Source organism: Lepidochelys kempii, chromosome 8, assembly GCF_965140285.1.
Source record: "Lepidochelys kempii isolate rLepKem1 chromosome 8, rLepKem1.hap1, whole genome shotgun sequence".
NCBI lineage: Eukaryota > Metazoa > Chordata > Testudines > Cheloniidae > Lepidochelys > Lepidochelys kempii.
Genome location: NC_136387.1, coordinates 34572839 through 34595632, shown reverse-complemented (window position 1 = coordinate 34595632; position 22794 = coordinate 34572839). Strand labels below are relative to the sequence as shown.

Below are 22794 nucleotides of genomic sequence, written 5' to 3'. Positions count from 1 at the left end.
CAGTATTGTAAATCCCTTGATTACAACTCTCCTGCTAATGATAGTGTAATACCCTCCTGGGAGTGGTTCACCTCCCTACATTTCAGTAACAAATATACAACAAAATTTCGTAACTTCATACACACTAACAATATACATATTTGGACAGAACAATGGGTTTCAGCAGATCATGACTTTTCATATGACCTCTTACATGGCATATTTTGTATGAAATGTATCATAATTATATGAGAGGGTGAATATGAAGGTTCCAGGGTGCTGCTTTGAGGTACAGAGTGCCACAGTATGTAAAGCTCCTATGAAGTACAAATCCAGGCCATCTAAGCAAACAGCAGCCACCTGGCATTGAGGGCCTGCTAAATAAGGCACCATGCCCAATTAAAGTAATTGTTCAGCCAGCTAACATGAACAGACTGGATCATTAATTATAGTTGGCACAGTGCAACTCGCTGAACAACAAAGCCTACTGAAGATAAGACTCCCATTACTATTAGCTGGCTCTTCCTAATAACTGGGATTCCCTCCCGAGGGGGTAAAAGGATGCCATAACATCATCTAGAAGGAAGGTCTCAACTATGGGATTGCTTCCCTCTGCTCCAGCTTGATGTTCTCCTTCCCTCAGATCTTCTTCCTCTTTAATAGTACAGAGGCTGTCAGACTAAGGGTAGGACTGTTCTATTGTGTAACTGAAAGTCTCATCTATATAATTCTGGGTATGCCTATGCTGAAAATGCTATAGCGACACGGCTGCAGTGGTGCTGCTGTACTGCTTCAGTGTAGTCACTACTTAAGTCAACAGGCAGGATTCTGCCATCAGCACAGGTAATCCACCTCCCTCAGAGCAGGTAGCTAGGCCAACAGAAGAATTCTTCTGTTGACCTAACACTGTCTACACTAGGCATTAGGTCAGCATAACTACATCTCTCAGGTGAGAGAATTTTTCACATCCCTGACAAGATATAGCTATGCCAATACATGTTCTCACGGTAGACCAGCCCTAGATCTCTCTTAGCTCCTCTAGTTCATAGAATCATAGAGTATCAGGGTTGGAAGGGACCTCAGGAGGTCATCTAGTCCAACCCCCTGCTCAAAAGCAGGACCAATCCCCAAACAAATCATCCCAGCCAGGGCTTTGTCAAGCCTGACCTTAAAAACTTCTAAGGAGGGAGATTCCACCACCTCCCTAGGCAACGCATTCCAGTGTTTCAAATCCCCCCTCATTCTTCTCTTCTGCAGACTAAACAATCCCAGTTCCCTCAGCCTCTCCTCATAAGTCATGTGTTCCAGACCCCTAATCATTTTTGTTGCCCTTCGCTGGACTCTTTCCAATTTATCCACGTCCTTCTTGTAGTGTGGGGCCCAAAACTGGACACAATACTCCAGATGAGGCCTCACCAATGTCGAATAGAGGGGGACGATCACGTCCCTCGATCTGCTCGCTATGCCCCTACTTCTACATCCCAAAATGCCATTGGCCTTCTTGGCAACAAGGGCACACTGCTGACTCATATCCAGCTTCTCGTCCACTGTCACCCCTAGGTCCTTTTCCGCAGAACTGCTGCCTAGCCATTCGGTCCCTAGTCTGTAGCTGTGCATTGGGTTCTTCCGTCCTAAGTGCAGGACCCTGCACTTATCCTTATTGAACCCCATCAGATTTCTTTTGGCCCAATCCTCCAATTTGTCTAGGTCCCTCTGTATCCTATCCCTACCTGCCACCGTACCTACCACTCCTCCCAGTTTAGTATCATCCGCAAATTTGCTGAGAGTGCAATCCACACCATCCTCCAGATCATTTATGAAGATATTGAACAAAACTGGCCCCAGGACCGACCTCTGGGGCACTCCACTTGACACCGGCTGCCAACTAGACATGGAGCCATTGATCACTACCCGTTGAGCCCGACAATCTAGCCAACTTTCTACCCACCTTATAGTGCATTCATCCAGCCCGTACTTCTTTAACTTGCTGACAAGAATACTGTGGGAGACCGTATCAAAAGCTTTGCTAAAGTCAAGATACAATACATCCACTGCTGTCCCTTCATCCACAGAACCAGTAATCTCATCATAGAAGGCGATTAGATTAGTCAGGCATGACCTTCCCTTGGTGAATCCATGCTGACTGTTCCTGATTACTTTCCTCTCATGTAAGTGCTTCAGGATTGATTCTTTGAGGACCTGCTCCATGATTTTTCCGGGGGACTGAAGTGAGGCTGACTGGCCTGTAGTTCCCAGGATCCTCCTCCTTCCCTTTTTTAAAGATTGGCACTACATTAGCCTTTTTCCAGTCATCCGGGACTTCCCCTGTTCACCACGAGTTTTCAAAGAAGCCAGAGTAGTTCAGCTACTCTGGCTTCAAGAGTCCACATTGTGTCTGAGGGCCATGAGCTTCTTACACCATAAGCACACCTGTCTACAACGCAGGTAATCATACATGCTGCATTCAGTACAGTCAACTGGATAGCCTCCATGCTGCTGCTGGACTTCTGCTTTTTTACTTTTGCAGGTTTTTTGTGGAGCTGGTGTGGTTACTGGCCTAAGTTTATAGTATGTTTATTAGGTGTAGTTCCCTCACAAAACTCCTGTTTGATGAATGTGTCTTTTTTTAAAACCAACCCCATACTAACAGGTAAACATCCCTATTTTCCCTCCTTTAATGGAATTAAAAAGCCCCAACCCTGCCAAGTATCCCCTATAAAAAGGTACTGAATACCCTTAACTTCCATCAAAACCAAAGGGAGTTGAGGGCACTCAGCACCTCACATGGTCAAGCTCTAAATCAGCACATCTCCAATAGTAAACAAGAATCTATCAGAACCATAATTGATCACAGTGGCAGAATCACATTTAAGAAGTCATTCAACGAGTCTGAACAATGCTGTAAACAAGATTAGTTGGATAATTTACTCTGAAAAAAGTTGTTCATGGACTCTACTCAGGGTAGTCCCATTTACTGAATACTATGGATTAACTTCATGCAACCACATATTTGAACATGGCTACAGAGTCAGACCCACATCACTCAAGTTTCAGATTAACTTCCATTTCATTTTACTGGCATGAAGGTCAGACAGTAACTATAAGAACTAGCTAACTACAACCTATAAAGGCCACTCTCCAGTCTGCCTCAACTGCCTTGTAACTGCAAACTCATTTGGTAAATTATTGACTGGCACATTATACAGCACACCATAATAAACTAGGGTAGAGTGACTTATAAGGTATCCTATGCAAGATTCCTCTATTTCAGAAATGTAACTGTTTGCATATGCAATCATATTACAGTAACAGGTTTTCATATTTTTATTTTTAAAGAAAAAAGTTTGCTGGGTCACTAGTGAGGTATAAAATAAATGCACAACTCCATGGTCTTATCACAAAACAAAAACAGACTTAGCCTAACTTGTGCTAAGTATTCTATGCCCCTCCAGCTGATCACCATCCCAATGCCTCAAAGCACGTTATGCATGTCAAACTTATTCACTTAAATTTAACCCCCCACCATCTTAGATTACAATTGCACATTGCAACATTTGAGAAACATCTGAGCTGGAACAAGGCCATGTCAAGGGAAGTAAAAGAGCTGGAGATTATTATGAGCAAACAAAACCAGGGAATTTAAAAGTTAAATTGCAAGTCTAAGCTGCCATGACAGACAGACAGTGGGGGACCATTAAAAACTTTCAAGTTTCACTCAACACAATTACTGCAGTACTGCCAGTATTCCTTTGCATTTCCCCATACTAACAATAGAAAATACCAACACAATCACTAAGGTTATGTTACTGCAAGGAGTTAAATAAGGCAGTTGGCTTTTTTTTTATTATTATTATTATTATTAATAAACAAACCACCTTCTATAGGTATAGAAAGCCTAACAGCTGGTCAGAACTATCACATACCAAAACAAGCCACAGTAAGAGTTAAAACATTAACATGTTTACATTTTCTACATTTCCCCTTTAAGTAACAAACTTGCACAATTTTCCACAGAAAGTCACCTGATATGCAGTCAGAACTTAATGCTCTGAAGCTACTGAAGAGATGAATATATGTCCCCGACATCCCCCAACAGGTGAGTTTTGGACCAGAAGTGATGCGAGTGAGCACTACTAAGAGAGCTAGGCATTTACCTTCCCTGTCTAATGAACACAGTCTTTTCTCATTTAACATAGGTACCATGACCAATGGAGTTAAAGCATGTTCACTATAGGTTAAAACAGCAGGAAGACAGAATATTATGGTTTATTCTCTTTTGGAAGAAAGACTGAGGCAATTACCATTTGTCACTAGATTTGTCAGATGGGTTCTTAAATCATTTTAAGATTTCTCATTCACTAAACTGCTTCAGCAGCAAAGCTCAATTGCTAGTCCTAGAGACATTTTGTGCATCATGATGAGAGATATTTAACTTCAAAGCCTTTTGGTCTGAATAAGAGCTAGAATACTGCATTTTAGAATTCTTTGGGTTTCCTGTTGATTTTAAGTATAATCATCTCATTTTAGAGTACAACGTGGGTATTTCAGGAATGTGGGTGCACAGCATCAAGATTTTCGTGCTGTTTTTCACAATCAGAGGGCACAAAACACTGAGATTCACTTTAACGAAGTGGGGAAAAAAAACGCAAGTGCCTTTCGGAGCCTCAGATTGGAGACTACACTTTGAGAACTGGCCCACCACAGTGAAGCAAAATGAAATCTAGCTCAAGATAGCCCATTACTACAGCCTTCAGAACAGTGTGTGTTAAACTAATCTGAAATCAGCTCTGTTAATCATCCAAGTAACACAGGCATCCAGTAATTAACTTGTACATCACACGGAAGTTAGATGTCCTGCCTCAAGCCGGTTGAAAGTAGAAAGGGACAGAAATGCAGGCAGACAAGCCAGAAAAATTCCATACCTTAAATCCTTGCATCCTCAGTCTTCCGGAGTTACTTACAGAACTGCTCCACTAATAATGCAGAATTTAACTTCTGACTGTACTCATAGGAACAGTACCTCAACTACAAAATAGTCTACCCATTTGCTATGTCCATTGATAATTCTCCCCGCCCCCCCCCGCTCTTTTTTTAAGACTAAAGATCTTTAGTCTTAAAGACTCCTACAACAGATATGACAACATAATTGAAAGTGTAGTAATACAGCCATTTATACCAAGGTATAGCATTCAAAGAGAGAGTTGCCAAAACAAAGCCACCACAGGATTTTGGCATGTTATCCATTAGCCATTTGTAAAATGACAGTACACCTACCCAAATGTGTCTCCCATTAAATGGCTTCCAAGTGACTACTGGGACTCAGTCTTCAAGAGTGATTCCAAAGTGGCAGCCATAGTTGATTATGGGAGCTTCAATGATTTCTGGTCCTTGGAGACTTGCAGGCCAGAAACACTAAATAAAAGCACTACATTTGCTAGTATCCTAGAATCTTAAGTTCCCCTCCCATATTTTAATCTTTCTTCCCCCAACCTACCAAAAAGTTTTGCAATTCCATCAGAACAATGAAACAAAAATAAAAGTAGGGTGAAAATTCCTGCTTAAACGCCATGAAGCCCAGTTATTGCTGGACTCTCCATTCAACATCTTATGCATTAGGAAACTCAAGGACCCAAAAATGGGGAAGAGTAGAGGTGAGAGCAAGAAGAAATTGAACTTTTGCTATCAGTTTCCCCAGCGTGGAAAACATGGGGCATTATTGCACTATTTTCAGGAATGTTATGCAAGACTCAGTTTACCCACCTACTTCTGTAATGTGAACTAGCTAGACTCAAAGGGTTAACTTCGGCACAGAGCTCTCCACCAACGTGACCAGGAAGAGAAAATTATCTGAATTGACTCAGTCCCCCAGTACTTCACCAGCGATAGAGGTGATAAGGATTTCAAGTACTGTCTCTGGCCCACCTGGCATCCCCTCTTTGGAAAAGGATCCTCCCGATCAATCCTTAAGGTGGGACAGCTGAAGCAAAAAGGGCTGGGTTCTGTTAACTACAAGGTCTGACAAAGTGGAAGAGGCCTCTGGTAGAGATGCTCTGGAGACAGATAGGAGCAGCAGACATGAAGGTTCCCTACAACTCAAGGAGGAAGGCAGCCTGGGCTAAGCAGAGCCTGATTACTTAAGCAAGGAGAAGTTAGGAAAGGTTAGGTAAGAGTCCTATATATAAGGCTGCTTTGCTATTTTAACTCTTCCTTGACCACAGTGTTCCTGTTAACAATTAAATTGTTTGTTTTTTTAAAAACACTGAATTGTGTCACTGAATATGCTTTCTGAGAGCTAGACTACTCCTCCAGGGAACCAAACTAATCTGGCTCTGCTTAACGAGCCATGGTGCGAAATGGGGTGCTGAGGCCTAGAGGCCCAGTCTGAAGGTATCAGTCACGGGAATCCCTCTTGAGTGAAGTGGAGGCTCAGTGCCTATCACTAGGAAGTTACACTCACACAAGATTGCAGAAGGGTACAAGCCATAGCATGCACCATGATCCATGACATCCAGAATTATACTTAGACCACATCTTCATGAAATACAAAATTTTCCAGTGTATAAGTGTTAACCTGGATCCACTGTTTTATACTGTCAGTTTGTGAAATACAGATCAGTGCTTTTACTGCACAGAACCCCGAAAAATGCTTAGCAGTTAATCAAGCCAAAAATAAGCTTATCTAGTGAAAATTTTAAAAAAAAATTTGTTTGGTAAATTCTTTCCACACATTGTGTAAGTGTCAAGGATATAGATAATGTCAACTCAAATTCCCATTTGCAATAACGCACAGATGACAGGACCTCAGGTGTATACTGTACAGACAAAAAGATTCAGAATAGGCAAGGCAATATTTTTCCTGGTTGCGTATGAAAACGGAGCACCTAGTCAACAGCAAGAACAGTTGGTCTTGACATTCAAGTTTTAGTGTGTATGCCACGAGTCAATTTCCAGGATATAACCTGAACAAATGGCTACACATCACATAATATGTGAACTTCAATCTGAAGTTCAGAGGTTTTTAAAAAAATGTGTTAGAAGTAAGTACAGTTCATTCATGAAAACTTAAGCTTAGAGCAGTGGTCAAAAACCTGTTGATCACGATCGACTGGCTGATCCCAGACACTCTCCCAGACAATTGCAAACTCTGGTGGTGCAGCGGGGCTGCCACTAACGCAGGCTCCCTGCCTGTCCCGGCCGCACACTGCTCTTGGAAGCGGGCAGCGCGGCCCCGCAGCCCCATGAGGGTGTGTGTATGTGTGTGGGGTGGGGGTAGGCAGGCGCAGGAGTCTCCATGCCCTGCTCTTGCCTGCAAGCACCACCCCCACAGCTCCCACTGGCCAGGAATGGCCAATGGGAGCTGAGGGGACGGTGCCTGCAGAGAGGAGCAGCATGCAGAGGCCATGCTCCCATTGGGCCACAAAGATGCACTGGCCCCTTCCGGGAGTGCTGTGCCGCCGACAGGGAGCTGCCTGAGGTAAGTGTTGCCTGGCAGGAGCCAGCACCCTGTACCCCCTCCTGTACCCCAACCTCCTGCCCCAGCCCTGAGCCCCCCTCCTGCACCCAAACTCCCTCCCAGAGTTTGCACCCCTCAACTCCTCCTGCATCCCAACCCCCTGTCCCAGGCTCAGCCCAGAGCCCCCTCCCACACTGAGAACCCCTCAGCCCCAGCCCAGAGCCCACATCCCTTCCCAGACCCCTGCCCGGTGAAAGTGAGTGAGGGTGGGGGAGAACGAGCGACAGAGAGGGGGGAATGGAGTGAGCAGGGTGAGGCCTTGGGAAGGGGCGGGGTAAATCTTGGGTTGCCTGTAAATTCAAAAAGTGATCTTGGGCATAAAAAGGTTGGAGACCACTGGTTTAGAGGAACATGTTGGAGAATAGTTTGGCTCACAGTCTGATACGTAGACTAAGAAACAGGACCTGTGCAATATTAGCATTTGAGAAAAATATAACTTCTAGGCAGGGAACACATCTCTGTATGTATCTGTATGGCATTAGCACAACAAGACCTCATCCCTAATTGGAACTATTGGCACTCTGTAGTAAGTCATAGTTTTGGGGGTTTGTGTGTTCTACCATGAGCGTCAATTCAGTGAGAGTGTTCTTGATCTTTCAAAGAGGCAAAGAGTCCTGTGGCACCTTATAGACTAACAGACATATTGGAGCATAAGCTTTCATGAGTGAATACCCACTTCGTCTGTTAGTCTACAAGGTGCCACAGGACTCTGCCGCTTTTACAGATCCAGACTAACACGGCTACCCCTCTGATACTCGATCTTTCAATAATGCATATTTTTTTTAAAGGTCAGAAGATCATAAACATTTTCAAATAATCTTGAATGAGACATTCTAGAATCTTAGCAAAATATTCTCCATTTAACTTAACCCAACAAAGACCACCACCAAAAAAAACCCCCACAAAAAAACAAATACGCAAGCACCTTTCTGAACTGTGAACTATAAAATGCTCATTTTATTTCCATGAGCCTAGACACTATTGCGGTTTGGCACATTGGAAAGGCAAGGGATGGAGGTACACCGAGCTAAGCTATCACTCAAGCCATTTAACTAGGCTGGAGCAAAAATTAATACATTCAATTATTTTCTGGTGTAACAAAGAACTGCCTGTGATTATAGGATATGCTGTTTTCTCTGCTCTTCCCCTCCTGCCCCTGTTGTCTGCTTCCCTCCCACCCCGCCAGGATCCTTTTCTTACTCTAAGTCCTCCCTTCCATATTCCTTCCAGTCACTACTTGTTTAAACAGGATGACTAATGCTTTTAGTATTCATAAACAGATATAACCACAGTTAAAGCTGAAGAACAAGAGGCCACCCTACCATGGACTATGGTTCCAAGTATACAAGGAAGCATGTGCACACTAACACATTGCACCCCTTTATCGCCAACAGGCAAGGAATTCTGCCCTGATCCAAACCCTTCTGGAGGTGGTTACTAAGAGATTATTATTTCCCACCCTGCGAAGAACAGAGTGGGGTCAGGAGTCTTTGTTCCATTTGATTACTCTCCCAAAGATGCTCCAGCCTTCCTTCAGGCCATGGGAGGAATGTGTCCAAGATTCTCCCCACGCTCCCCCGTCAGTATTCCCCCCTTAAATTTCTTTGTTCAATCCGGTCATTACTGGAAGTAACAAGAAATGCTTATTATTCCCTGCATTGTGAGAGTTAGGCGAGGAGATAGGATCAGAGTAGGCTTGGAGGCCTGGGACACAATACCACACTTTGAAGTGAACCCAGAATATTCATGGCATATCAGCATCATGGAAACAAGCTACATATGAACATTCAGTCTAAAAAAGTAGAATAAGAACATGTCTAACCGTCAGAGCATGGCACTTTGAATCAGGATTTCTGGATCAGGGTTCTACTCCAGACTTTCACTGACTGTGTGATCTTGTCCAAGTTAAAACTCTATGCTTTATTTCCCCCTCATGCCCAGCTGCAACAGGAGTATCACTTGCCTACTAGCACTAAATGCCCTCACAACTATAAAGAAATGCAAAGAGTGCCTGAACTCTTCTCCTCCACCCACCCACCCCAATCTTCTAGTCAGCAGTTTGCAGGAAGACACATGAAATCCATAGTCTATCTTTGAGGGGGTAAAAGAAAGAAGGGGAGTTATGGCTTAGGTTTAATGTACATGTCAGATTTTTGTTTTTCCATCCAAGAGGGAAATTAAAACGTCAAGTTGTGTGTGTAATACTTTTCCAGGATGAGAGCATGATCATGCTGGAGGCTAAAATCCTGTATCTACAGATCAGTAGTCACTGTGAAAATTATGTTTTATTCCATCCATGCACCATCATTTTGCCTTTGAAAGACCACTCAAGTAGCACTGTTTACGGCTTCATTAATAAGTGCAATTCTATTTTACAGTATATTTAAGAGGACTGAGGATTTAGCATTTTGCATGAATTTAAGATTTTTTTCCAAAAGACTAATTCACAGAATAGAGAATTTTGAAGAAGAAACCAAATTTAGCATTGTAATTTTTTTTTGTAAAAGCAATTTACAGCTGTGACAAAAAGCAAGTTAATTACTCAGGAAGCTGTGGCATTTGTCAGCTAGTATGAAGTTATGAGCCATGCCAATTGTGTTTGCAGGGGTGGCCAACCTGTGGCTCCGGAGCTGCATGCGGCTCTTTCGAGGATAATATGCAGCTCCTTGCATACGCGCTGACTCTGGGGCTGGAGCTACAGACATTAACTTTCCAATGTGCCAGGGGGTGCTCACTGCTCAACCCCCTACTCTGCCATCACTCCACCCCTTCCCCCAAGCCTGCCATGCACTCACTGCTTCCCCCCCTCGTCCCCACCCCCACCTCCACCCCGAGCTTCCTGCACATGCGAAACAGCTGATTGCACGAGGCGCTGACTGGCGGGGCTGCGGGTGGGTGAGAGGCACTGGGGGCTGGAGCGGGGGGAGCTGACGGGGTGCTGATGTATTACTGTGGGTCTTTGGCAATATACACTGGTAAATTCTGGCTCCTTCTCAGGCTCAGGTTGGCCACCACTGGTGTTTGCATTTTATATTTCGAGAAAAGCCTCAAAACTACTATACTACAGTCTTTTTGGAAAAATTCAAAGACTTCAGCTAATAAAACCTCTTGCTCACAGCTGAACAGAGGAAAGGGGGGTGGGGGAGGGGAGAGGAGAAGAGCGATTGAGCACTTTGGCAGCAGATTTCCTCTCCTGGACATGTAGGCAACTCTTAGCACTTAAGTTTGATCTCCTTAATGCCATGATCTTTGTGGCCACAGACATACCTTCACTATACAACCGTTCCAAGTGAGGTGATGGTGAGCAGTAACCCAGAGACCCCAGTTATTTCAATGTAATCAGCGTGGTTCTATACTAACAAATAAGGCTAAGAACCACAGCTACTATTAAATAACCTCTCTCTCATTCACGTACCATCAGCCTCGATTCCCATTCTTTCAAGAATACACTGTAATAATTTCCAAAGGAAGGGGATCCAAGATCAAGGTTGATTGCTGAAGTGCATTCTTGAATTGGGCTTAAAATATGGAGCATTAATTTTGACTTGCCTTCCATATGCCTGCACTGACTGCCAGGATGCAGCCTTGTTTCTCTGCAATACGGTCATTTCTGATATACACTGAAGAAACTGCTTTTGATCTGATGGAATGTGTTCCAAGACTTTCAGGTATTGATCCACCTGCATGGTCAAAGATTTGGCTGCAATAAACTGTAATCATTTACAGTCTCCACATGTCACAAATAATCTAAATAGTCAGGCTGGACAGCGCTACACAGTCAGTGAATGTTCTATATCACACAGCAGTGCTATTTATCAGCACCTGAGCCACTTGTGGGGGGGAGAGGACAAGTGGGAAAGTGGAGATTTGAAAAGCTTTAACACGCAAACAGACTGCACAAAGATCCAATACATTTGTGTACGTTCTAGCTTGTCAATTTCCTCAGGGCTCCATGTGTTAAAGAGACAAGCTTCCCAACTCTTGAGAAGACATCCAACACTACCATCTCTCTCACACTGCTCAAGGATAGAATGGCACATACTCTGGCTGAATCCATCCTCAAGTTTTCAGATTCCCTCACACGATGGGCACTATTGTACTGAGTGTCTAGCTGCAACAGATTAAACAGCCTTTCCTCAACCAACAGGAAAGAGGCCTGATCAGTGATTATGGTAAATAGCTTCCTATATGTTCATTATCTCTAAGTTTAAGAGGCAGCAAACTGTTGTGTCAAAAATTTAATTGGGTGGCTTGCACCAGTATAAAAAAAAAATATATGTTCCATGGGACATATGCCGTGCCTGTTACTGAACTGATAACTCCTATTAAATCATCCCCCCAGCACCTCCTTGGGATAAGAGTCCCTGAAAAGAAGAGATACCCAAATCCTCCCCACCCCTCAGAGTACTGAAGTGTTAATGCTTAATGTATTTTCAAAGCCTTAATGTATGTTTTAAAGCTTTACATCCTACCCTAATTTTCAAGCTCAGTAACAAAGTAACTAAACAACACAGAAAGGCAAAAATCACTGATCGTTGTTTATTACAAGCTCAGTGTAGTCAGAAGAGAGAAGACGGATCATATTGAGTGAAAACCTCGGTGTTTAACATAAGGTTTTCATCTAATGTCCTGTGGCCTATTTTCCAACATAAGAAATGTCATACAATCAGAACAATGGTCTACTAGGCCTGTATCCTGTCTGACAGCGGCTAGTGCCACTACAGGGCAGTTGAAGCGATCCACCCATCTTCCCCTCTCAGTTTCTTGCGGTCAGAGGTTTAGGATTGCTGCAAACATGGTGTCACAACCCTGACGATCTTGGCTAATAGCCAATGATGGACCTGTCCTCCATGGACTTGTCTAGTGTATTTTTTGGTGTGTGTGTGTGTGTGTGTGTGTGTGTGTGTGTGTGTGTGTGTGTAAAAATGTAAATTTACACACACACACACACACACACACACACACAACCATATATATATATATGGTAACCTCCAATCACAATCCCCAGCATTTATCCTGAATAACAGAACAAACTAAATGGATGTCAGCCAGGTTTAAGTCTACAGAAAGAATGTCCACACACAAAGCAGTACTGAGTTACTTAAACTGATACAGCCCCCTTCCCTCCCCTTAAACTGAGTGCAGTTTCTGCATTTAGACAAGGCCTATGCGGTGACGGTGGTGTGGAGTAGCAGCACAAAATCCCATCTTGCCCTTTTCGATCCATTAGGAGGGTCAGTGAGGAGGCAAGAGCAAGGGTACTTTTGGAATAACAATATCCAGTTTCCTATGCCCATTTTACCTATTCCAACTAATGCTGGTGTATGCCCGGCCAAAGGCAAGACACACCGAGATATGGATGAGAACTACCTGTCTGAAGATCAATCTGGATAAAATTCAGGTAATACTGAAGTGTTAGGAAGAGATTGGCAAGAATTATATCTGTCTCTGGTATTGTGGGTGTTTCCCCCCACAGTTTGTTACTGGAGTTCAATCAAGGGAAGTGATGTCACTATCAGTTGGTTCAGGGTGGCTCCATCCTGAACAGTGTCTGGTTAGGACATACTGAAGGGCCTCAACTTATTTTTGTCTCTAGACATCTATGTATTAATTTTGGCAATCGTGAATAAGTGCTTTTTTGGGCATATTGTAAAACACAATTACTTAAATGTGTGTTCTGCATCTTGCTTAATATGATAAAATTAAACTTGACGTTCACTTGAGCATCATTCAAGTGGATTCTTGGAGGTAGAGGAAAGAATATATAGCACATTGATACAACTGTAAGTGGCTGCTGGACAGCCAAACTACATACAAACACTTTAGCATTTTTGTTTTCATTTAATAAAATCCTTCCAGGACTCAAATACTTGGAGTATTTGAATGATCTACCACAGTTAACTGTTAAGAAACTTATTTAAATCTTGAGATAGTTTTATGTTATAGATGGAGTTGTAGTTGTCAATGTTTGAGAACTCAACTTCAGTTCCTCGCATCCAAAAACAACCTGGCTGGACTGTTTATGCTCCTCCCCAGTCAGTCAGGCTGAACCAAAGCTTTTGGTCCTCCTACTGCAATAGCAGGGTTTTTAGCCCACTCTTCTTACTCTTCCGCTCAGCACTATTACTAAAAACTTTTAGTTAAGTAAAAGGAAAATTTCAAAGGGGAAAACTATTCACTATACAAGGTGAGAGAGCACTCCCATAAAGACAGACATCAGTATCACAAACCCTAGCCTTGAAGTTTAAAAAGAAGAGTTACTTGAAGAGCCCCGCGCGGATATAAAATTTGTACCCTCATCCGATCCACGATTTGCAAACATGCTCCGTGGATATAAAGCAGATATCCGCAGATTTGCAGGGCTCTAGTTATTTGCTGAATCCTGCAAACTGGACTAACGACAGCGTGTGTTGCAATCCCTCTTAAGAAAAAAAAAAGTTAAGACTTGGAAGAAAGTGCCTCAAAAACAAAAGGCCTTAGCCTCAGAGAATCTCTGAGCAAACAGCATGTATATCAAAGAAAAATTCCAATCCTCTATGTCTTTTGTGTACTTCCTTAAAGTCCACATTATCCCTGGACAGTCTCCGCAGACTTCTCCACCAAAGAACAAATTCTAAACTGCAAGTGTGAAACAAGCAGCCTGATGGATTATTTTACATCAGGCACTTGTGTCTGTAAATTTGTTATGTAAACTAATGAGCAATTATCCTCCACCAGAGCTGGCATTGAGGTTATAATGCAGAAGCTACTGGATTGCAGTGAAGTGGAGAAACCAAGCTTATGGAGGAAGATGTTGATGGCTTAGAAAACATGTCAGTCACTGCTGGTAAAGGACAGGTGCTCTCAGGGATAAAAAGACGAGGAAATATGCATGGAACTAAATGAAGAGGCCACAGTTCTGAAACCAGCCACAGGGGGGCAAGATTCCCTCCTCGGTTTAGTGCAACAGTCACATTTCATGCCTTTAGGACGGGGGGGGGGGGGGGGCAAACTTTTTGGCCTCAGGGCCACATCTGGGAATAGAAATTGTATGGTGGGCCATGAAAGCTCACAAAATTGGGGTTAGGGGTGTGGACTCTTGGGTGGGGCCAGAAATGAGGAGTTCAGGGTGCGGGAGGGGGCTCTGGGCTGGGACGGGGGAGAGGGGGCAGAGAGTGAGGGCTCTGGCTGGTGGTACAGCCTCTGGGCTGGGGCTGAGGAGTTTGGGGTGTAAGAGGGTGCTCTGGGCTGGGACCGAGGGGTTCAGAGGGCAGGAGGGGGAATCATGGCTGGGGCAGAGGGTTGGGGTGTGGGAAGGGGTGCGGGAAGGGGTGCAGGCTCTGGCTAAGGCTGCAGGCTCTGGGGTGGGGCTGCAGATGAGGGATTTGGGGTGCAGGAGAGTGCACTGGAGGATGAGAGGGGGATCAGGGCTGGGGCAGGTGGTTGGGGCATGGTGAGAGGTTCAGGGGCGCAGGCTCCGGGCGATGCTTACCGCAAGCAGTTCCCGGAAGCAGCGGCATGTCCCTTCTCTGGCTCCTATGCAGAGGCGCTGCCAGGCAGCTCTGCACACTGCCCCGTCCGCAGGCACCGCCCCTTCAGCTCCCATTGGCTGCGGTTGCCGGCCAATGGAAGCTGCGGGGGCGGTGCTTGGGGCGGGGGCAGCGTGCAGAGGAGAGACCCTGGCTGCCCCTATGCATAGGAGCCGGAGGAGGGCCATGCTGCTGCTTCTCGGAGCCATGTGAAGTGGCCCCTGACTCTGCCCCCAAGCTGGGGTGCTGGAGGGGGAAAGCCCCAGAACCCGCTCCCCAGCAGGAGTTCGAGGGCCAGATTAAAATGGCTGGTGGGCCAAATCCAGCCTGCAGGCAGTAGTGTGCCCACCCCTGCTTTAGGGTCAAGTTGGGAACCTTAATGATGATGCCAGCAGGTGCTAAGGACACTGGAGAAGCCTCAGACAAGTCTGGTGAATATACCTCTTGCTGCTTAAAACTGCACTTCTAGCACATGGAATCAAATGGAAAATGTCATGCCACACCACAATAAGAACTTGATGCCCATAACCTTTTACAGAGCACTTAGGGATGGAACCCAAGCGATCAGAGAATTAATCATCTTATCCATTGTCCTCAAAACACAAAAATTTAAGTCAGAGTACACACTATTTAGGATTCAGAGTAACAGCCGTGTTAGTCTGTATTCGCAAAAAGAAAAGGAGTACTTGTGGCACCTTAGAGACTAACCAATTTATTTGAGCATGAGCTTTCGTGAGCTACAGCTCACTTCATCAGATGGATACCGTGGAAACTGCAGAAGACTTTATATACACACAGAGAATATGAAACAATACCTCCTCCCACCCCACTGTCCTGCTGGTAATAGCTTATCTAAAGTGATCATCAAGTTGGGCCATTTCCTGCACAAATCCAGGTTCTCTCACCCCCTCACCCCCCTCCCAAAAACCACACACACAAACTCACTATCCTGCTGGTAATAGCTCATCCAAAGTGACCACTCTCCCTACAATGTGCATGATAATCAAGGTGGGCCATTTCCAGCACAAATCCAGCACAAATCTCCCTACCAACACTACAGAAAGAGGGATTCTAGGTGGACTCCTCCTGAAGGTCGAAACAGCAGACTGGACTTCTACATAGAGTGCTTCCGCCAACGTGCACGGGCTGAAATTGTGGAAAAGCAGCATCACTTGCCCCATAACCTCAGCCATGCGGAACGCAATGCCATCCACAGCCTCAAAAACAACTCTGACATCATAATCAAGAAGGCTGACAAAGGAGGTGCTGTTGTCATCATGAATAGGTCGGAATATGAACAAGAGGCTGCTCGGCAGCTCTCCAACACGAGTTTCTACAAGCCATTACCCTATGATCCCACTGAGAGTTACCAAAAGCAACTACAGCATTTGCTCAAGAAACTTCCTGAAAAAGCACAAGATCAAATCCGCACAGACACACCCCTGGAACCCCGAACTGGGATATTCTAACCTGGAAATCCTGGGCACCCCATCATCTCAGGTTTGGCACCCTGACAGCAGGATTGTCTGGCTATGTAGACTCCCTCCTCAGGCCCAACGCTACCAGCACTCCCAGCTACCTTCGAGACACCACTGACTTCCTGAGGAAACTTCAATCCATCGGTGATCTTCCTGATAACACCATCCTGGCCACTATGGATGTAGAAGCCCTCTACACCAACATTCCACACAAAGATGGACTACAAGCCGTCAAGAACACTATCCCCGATAATGTCACGGCTAACCTGGTGGCTGAACTTTGTGACTTTGTCCTTACCCATAACTATTTTACATTTGGGGACAATGTATACCTTCAGATCAGCGGCACTGCTACGGGTACCCGCATGGCCCCACAGTATGCCAACATTTTTATAGCTGATTTAGAACAACGCTTCCTCAGCTCTCGTCCCCTAAAGCCCCTACTCTACTTGCGCTATATTGATGACATCTTCATCATCTGGACCCATGGAAAAGAAGCCCTTGAGGAATTCCACCATGATTTCAACAATTTCCATCCCACCATCAACCTCAGCCTGGTCCAGTCCACACAAGAGATCCACTTCCTGGACACGACAGTGCTCATAAACAATGGTCACATAAACACCACCCTATACCGGAAACCTACTGACCGCTATTCCTACCTGCATGCCTCCAGCTTTCACCCTGACCACACCACACGATCCATTGTCTACAGCCAAGCTCTGCGATACAACCGCATTTGCTCCAACCCCTCAGACAGAGACAAACACCTACAAGATCTCTGTCAAGCTTTCTTACAACTACAATACCCACCTGCGGAAGTAAAGAAACAGATTGATAGAGCCAGAAGAGTTCCCAGAAGTTACCTATTACAGGACAGGCCTAACAAAGAAAATAACAGAACGCCACTAGCCGTCACCTTCAGCCCCCAACTAAAACCCCTCCAACGCATTATTAAGGATCTACAACCTATCCTAAAGGAAAGCAGTGGATGTATTCTTTCTTGACTTTAGCAAAGCTTTTGACACGGTCTCCCACAGTGTTCTTGTCAGCAAGTTAAGGAAGTATGGGCTGGATGAATGCACTATAAGGTGGGTAGAAAGCTGGCTAGATTGTCAGGCTCAACGGGTAGTGATCAATGGCTCCATGTCTAGTTGGCAGCCGGTATCAAGTGGAGTCAAGGGTCAGTCCTGGGGCCAGTTTTGTTCAATATCTTCATAAATGATCTGGAGGATGGTGTGGATTGCACTCAGCAAATTTGCGGATGATACTAAACTGGGAGGAGTGGTAGATATGCTGGAGGGGAGGGATAGGATACAGAAGGACCTAGACAAATTGTAGGATTGGGCCAAAAGAAATCTGATGAGGTTCAATAAGGATAAGTGCAGGGTCCTGCACTTAGGATGGAAGAATCCAATGCACCGCTACAGACTAGGGACCGAATGGCTAGGCAGCAGTTATGCGGAAAAGGACCTAGGGGTGACAGTGGACGAGAAGCTGGATATGAGTCAGCAGTGTGCCAGTCAGCAGTGTGCCAAAGGCCAATGGCATTTTGGGATGTATAAGTAGGGGCATAGCGAGCAGATCAAGGGATGTGATCGTTCCCCTCTATTCAACGTTGGTGAGGCCTCATCTGGAGTACTGTGTCCAGTTTTGGGCCCCACACTACAAGAAGGATGTGGATAAATTGGAAAGAGTCCAGTGGAGGGCAACAAAAAATGATTAGGGGACTGGAACACATGAGTTATGAGGAGAGGCTGAGGAAAATGGGATTGTTTAGTATGCGGAAGAGAAGAGTGAGGGGGGATTTGATAGCTGCTTTCAACTACCTGAAAGGGGGTTCCAAAGAGGATGGCTCTAGACTGTTCTCAATGGTAGCAGATGACAGAACGAGGAGTAATGGTCTCAAGTTGCAGTGGGGGAGGTTTAGGTTGGATATTAGGAAAAACTTTTTCACTAAGAGGGTGGTGAAACACTGGAATGCGTTACCTAGGGAGGTGGTAGAATCTCCTTCCTTAGAGGTTTTTAAGGTCAGGCTTGACAAAGCCCTGGCTGGGATGATTTAACTGGGAATTGGTCCTGCTTCGAGCAGGGGGTTGGACTAGATGACCTTCAGGGGTCCCTTCCAACCCTGATATTCTATGATTCTATGATATTCTATGACCCAACACTCTCACAAATCTTGGGAGACAGGCCAGTCCTTGCCTACAGACAGCCCCGCAACCTGAAGCAAATACTCACCAACAACCACATACCACACAACAGAACCACTAACCCAGGAACTTATCCTTGCAACAAAGCCCGTTGCCAACAGTGCCCACATATCTATTCAGGGGACACCATCACAGGGCCTAATAACATCAGCCACACTATCAGAGGCTCATTCACCTGCACATCCATCAATGTGATATATGCCATCATGTGCCAGCAATGCCCCTCTGCCATTTACATTGGTCAAACTGGACAGTCTCTACGTAAAAGAATAAATGGACACAAATCAGATGTCAAGAATTATAACATTCATAAACCAGTCGGAGAACACTTCAATCTTTCTGGTCACGCAATCACAGACATGAAGGTCGCTATCTTAAAACAAAAAAAACTTCAAATCCAGACTCCAGCGAGAAACCGCTGAATAGGAATTCATTTGCAAATTGGATACTATTAATTTAGGCTTAAATAGAGATTGGGAGTGGCTAAGTCATTATGCAAGGTAGCCTATTTCCCCTTGTTTTTTCCTACCCCACCCCACCCCAGATGTTCTGGTTTAACTTGGATTTAAACTTGGAGAGTGGTCAGTTTGGATGAGCTATTACCAGCAGGAGAGTGAGTTTGTGTGTGTATGGGGGTGGGGGAGTGAGAAAACATGGATTTGTGCTGGAAATGGCCCAACTTGATGATCACTTTAGATAAGCTATTACCAGCAGGACAGTGGGGTGGGAGGAGGTATTGTTTCATATTCTCTGTGTGTATATAAAGTCTGCTGTAGTTTCCATGGTATGCATCCGATGAAGTGAGCTGTAGCTCACGAAAGCTCATGCTCAAATAAATTGGTTAGTCTCTAAGGTGCCACAAGTACTCCTTTTCTTTTCACTATTTAGGAGCAGCTCTAGTATGCCTACAGCATCTGAAAGGCATCCCAGAAGCTATAGAAGTCTTTAGAAATAGTCTCTAAGGGTATGTCTACACTACGGAATTAGGTCGAATTTATAGAAGTTGTTTTCTTAGAAATCGATTTTATATATTTGAGTGTGTGTGTCCCCACAGAAAATGCTCTAAGTGCATTAACTCGGCAGAGTGCTTCCACAGTACCGAGGCAAGTGTTGACTTCCGGAGTGTTGCACTGTGGGTAGCTATCCCACAATTCCCGCACTCTCCGTTGCCCATTGGAATTCTGGGTTGAGATCCCAATGCCTGATGGGGCTAAAACATTGTCGCGGGTGGTTCTGGGTACATATCAAGCCCCTGTTCCCTCCCTCCCTCCGTGAAAGCAAGGGCAGACAATCGTTTCGTGCCTTTTTTCCTGAGTTACCTGTGCAGACGCCATACCATGGCAAGCATGGAGCCCGCTCAGGTAACCGCCACCGTATGTCTCCTGGGTGCTGGCAGACGCGGTACTGCATTGCTACACAGTAGCAGCAACCCATTGCCTTCTGGCAGCAGACGGTGCAATACGACCAGTAGCCGTCATAGTCATGTCCGAGGTGCTCCTGGCCACATCGGCCAGGAGCGCCCGGGCAGACATGGGCGCAGAGACTAAATTTGGAGTGACTTGACCAGGTCATTCTCTTTAGTCCTGCAGTCAGTCCTATTGAACCGTCTTATGGTGAGCAGGCAGACGATACAGATTGCTAGCAGTCGTATTGCACCATTTTCTGCCGAGCAGCCATAAGATGAGGATGGCATGCAGTCCTTCTGCACCGTCTGCTGCCAGCCAAAGATGTAAAAGATAGATGGAGTGGATCACAACAAGAAATAGACCAGATTTGTTTTGTACTCATTTGCTTCCCCCGTCCCCGTCTAGGGGACTCATCCCTCTAGGTCACACTGCAGTCACTCACAGAGAAGGTGCAGCAAGGTAAATCTAGCCATGTATCAATCAGAGGCCAGACTAACCTCCTTGTTCCAATAAGAACAATAACTTAGGTGCACCATTTCTTATTGGAACCCTCCGTGAAGTCCTGCCTGAAATACTCCTTGATGTTAAGCCACCCCCTTTGTTGATTTTAGCTCCCTGAAGCCAATCCTGTAAGCCATGTTGTCAGTCGCCCCTCCCTCCGTCAGAGCAACGGCAGACAATCGTTCTGCACCTTTTTTCTGTGCGGACGCCATACCAAAGCAAGCATGGAGGCCGCTCAGCTCACTTTGGCAATTAGGAGCACATTAAACACCACATGCTTTATCCAGCAGTATATGCAGCACCAGAACCTGGCAGAGCGATACCAGGCGAGGAGGCGATGTCAGCGCGGTCACGTGAGTGATCAGGACATGGACACAGATTTCTCTCAAAGCATGGGCCCTACCAATGCATGCATCATGGTGCTAATGGGGCAGGTTCATGCGGTGGAACGCTGATTCTGGGCTCGGGAAACAAGCACAGACTGGTGGGACCGCATAGTGTTGCGGGTCTGGGACGATTCCCAGTGGCTGCGAAACTTTCGCATGCATAAGGGCACTTTCATGGAACTTTGTGACTTGCTTTCCCCTGCCCTGAGGTGCATGAATACCAAGATGAGAGCAGCCCTCACAGCTGAGAAGCGAGTGGCGATAGCCCTGTGGAAGCTTGCAAAGCCAGACAGCTACCGCTCAGTTAGGAATCAATTTGGAGTGGGCAAATCTACTGTGGGGGCTGCTGTGATGCAAGTAGCCCACGCAATCAAAGATCTGCTGATATCAAGGGTAGTGACCCTGGGAAATGTGCAGGTCATAGTGGATGGCTTTGCTGCAATGGGATTCCCTAACTGTGGTGGGGCCATAGACGGAACCCATATCCCTATCTTGGCACCGGAGCACCAAGCTGCCGAGTACATAAACCGCAAGGGGTACTTTTTAATAGTGCTGCAAGCTCTGGTGGATCACAAGGGACGTTTCACCATCATCAATGTGGGATGGCTGGGAAAGGTGCATGATGCTCGCATCTTCAGGAACTCTGGTCTGTTTCAAAAGCTGCAGGAAGGGACTTTATTCCCAGACCAGAAAATAACTGTTGGGGATGTTGAAATGCCTGTATGTATCCTTGGGGACCCAGCCTACCCCTTAATGCCATGGCTCATGAAGCTGTACACAGGCAGCCTGGACAGTAGTCAGGAGCTGTTCAACTACAGGCTGAGCAAATGCAGAATGGTGGTAGAATGTGCATTTGGACGTTTAAAGGCGCGCTGGCGCAGTTTATTGACTCGCTTAGACCTCAGCGAAACCAATATTCCCACTGTTATTACTGCTTGCTGTGTGCTCCACAATATCTGTGAGAGTAAGGGAGAGACGTTTATGGCGGGGTGGGAGGTTGAGGCAAATTGCCTGGCTGCTCGTTACGCGCAGCCGGACACCAGGGCGGTTAGAAGAGCACAGGAGGGCGCAGTACACATCAGAGAAGCTTTGAAAACCAGTTTCATGACTGGCCAGGCTACGGTGTGAAAGTTCTCTTTGTTTCTCCTTGATGAAACCCCCCCCACCCCTTGGTTCACTCTACTTCTCTGCAAGCTAACCACCCTCCCCTCCTCCCTTTAATCATTGCTTGCAGAGGCAATAAAGTCATTGCTGCTTCACATTCATGCATTCTTTATTCATTCATCACACAAATAGGGGGACGACTACCAAAGTAGCCCAGGAGGGGTGGTGGAGGAGGGAAGGAAAATGCCACACAGCACTTCAAGCACAGCACTTTAAAAGTTTACAACTTTAAAATTTATTGAATGCCAGCCTTCTTTTTTTTGGGCAATCCTCTGTGGTGGAGTGGCTGGTTGGCCGGTGGCTGGTTGGCCGGTGGCCCCCCCACCACGTTCTTGGGCGTCTGGGTGTGGAGGCTATGGAACTTGGGAAGGAGGGCGGTTGGTTACACAGGGGCTGTAGTGGCAGTCTGTGCTCGGGCTGCCTTTGCTGCAGCTCAACCACACACTGGAGCATACTGGTTTGGTCCTCCAGCAGCCTCAGCATTAAATCCGGCCTCCTCATCACACTGTCGCCACATTTGAGCTTCAGCCCTGTCTTCAGCCCGCCACTTACTTTCTTCAGCCCGCCACCTCTCCTCCCGGTCATTTTGTGCTTTCCTGCACTCTGACATTATTTGCCTCCACACATTCGTCTGTGCTCTATCAGT

General features: G+C 45.7%; 1 protein-coding gene across 2 annotated transcripts in view; it reads right to left on the bottom strand.

The window, feature by feature from the left end:
- Positions 1-22794, bottom strand: part of CTNNA1 (catenin alpha 1) — a 203103-nt gene that overhangs the window by 110897 nt on the left and 69412 nt on the right. The gene's annotated exons all lie outside the window — the stretch shown is intronic.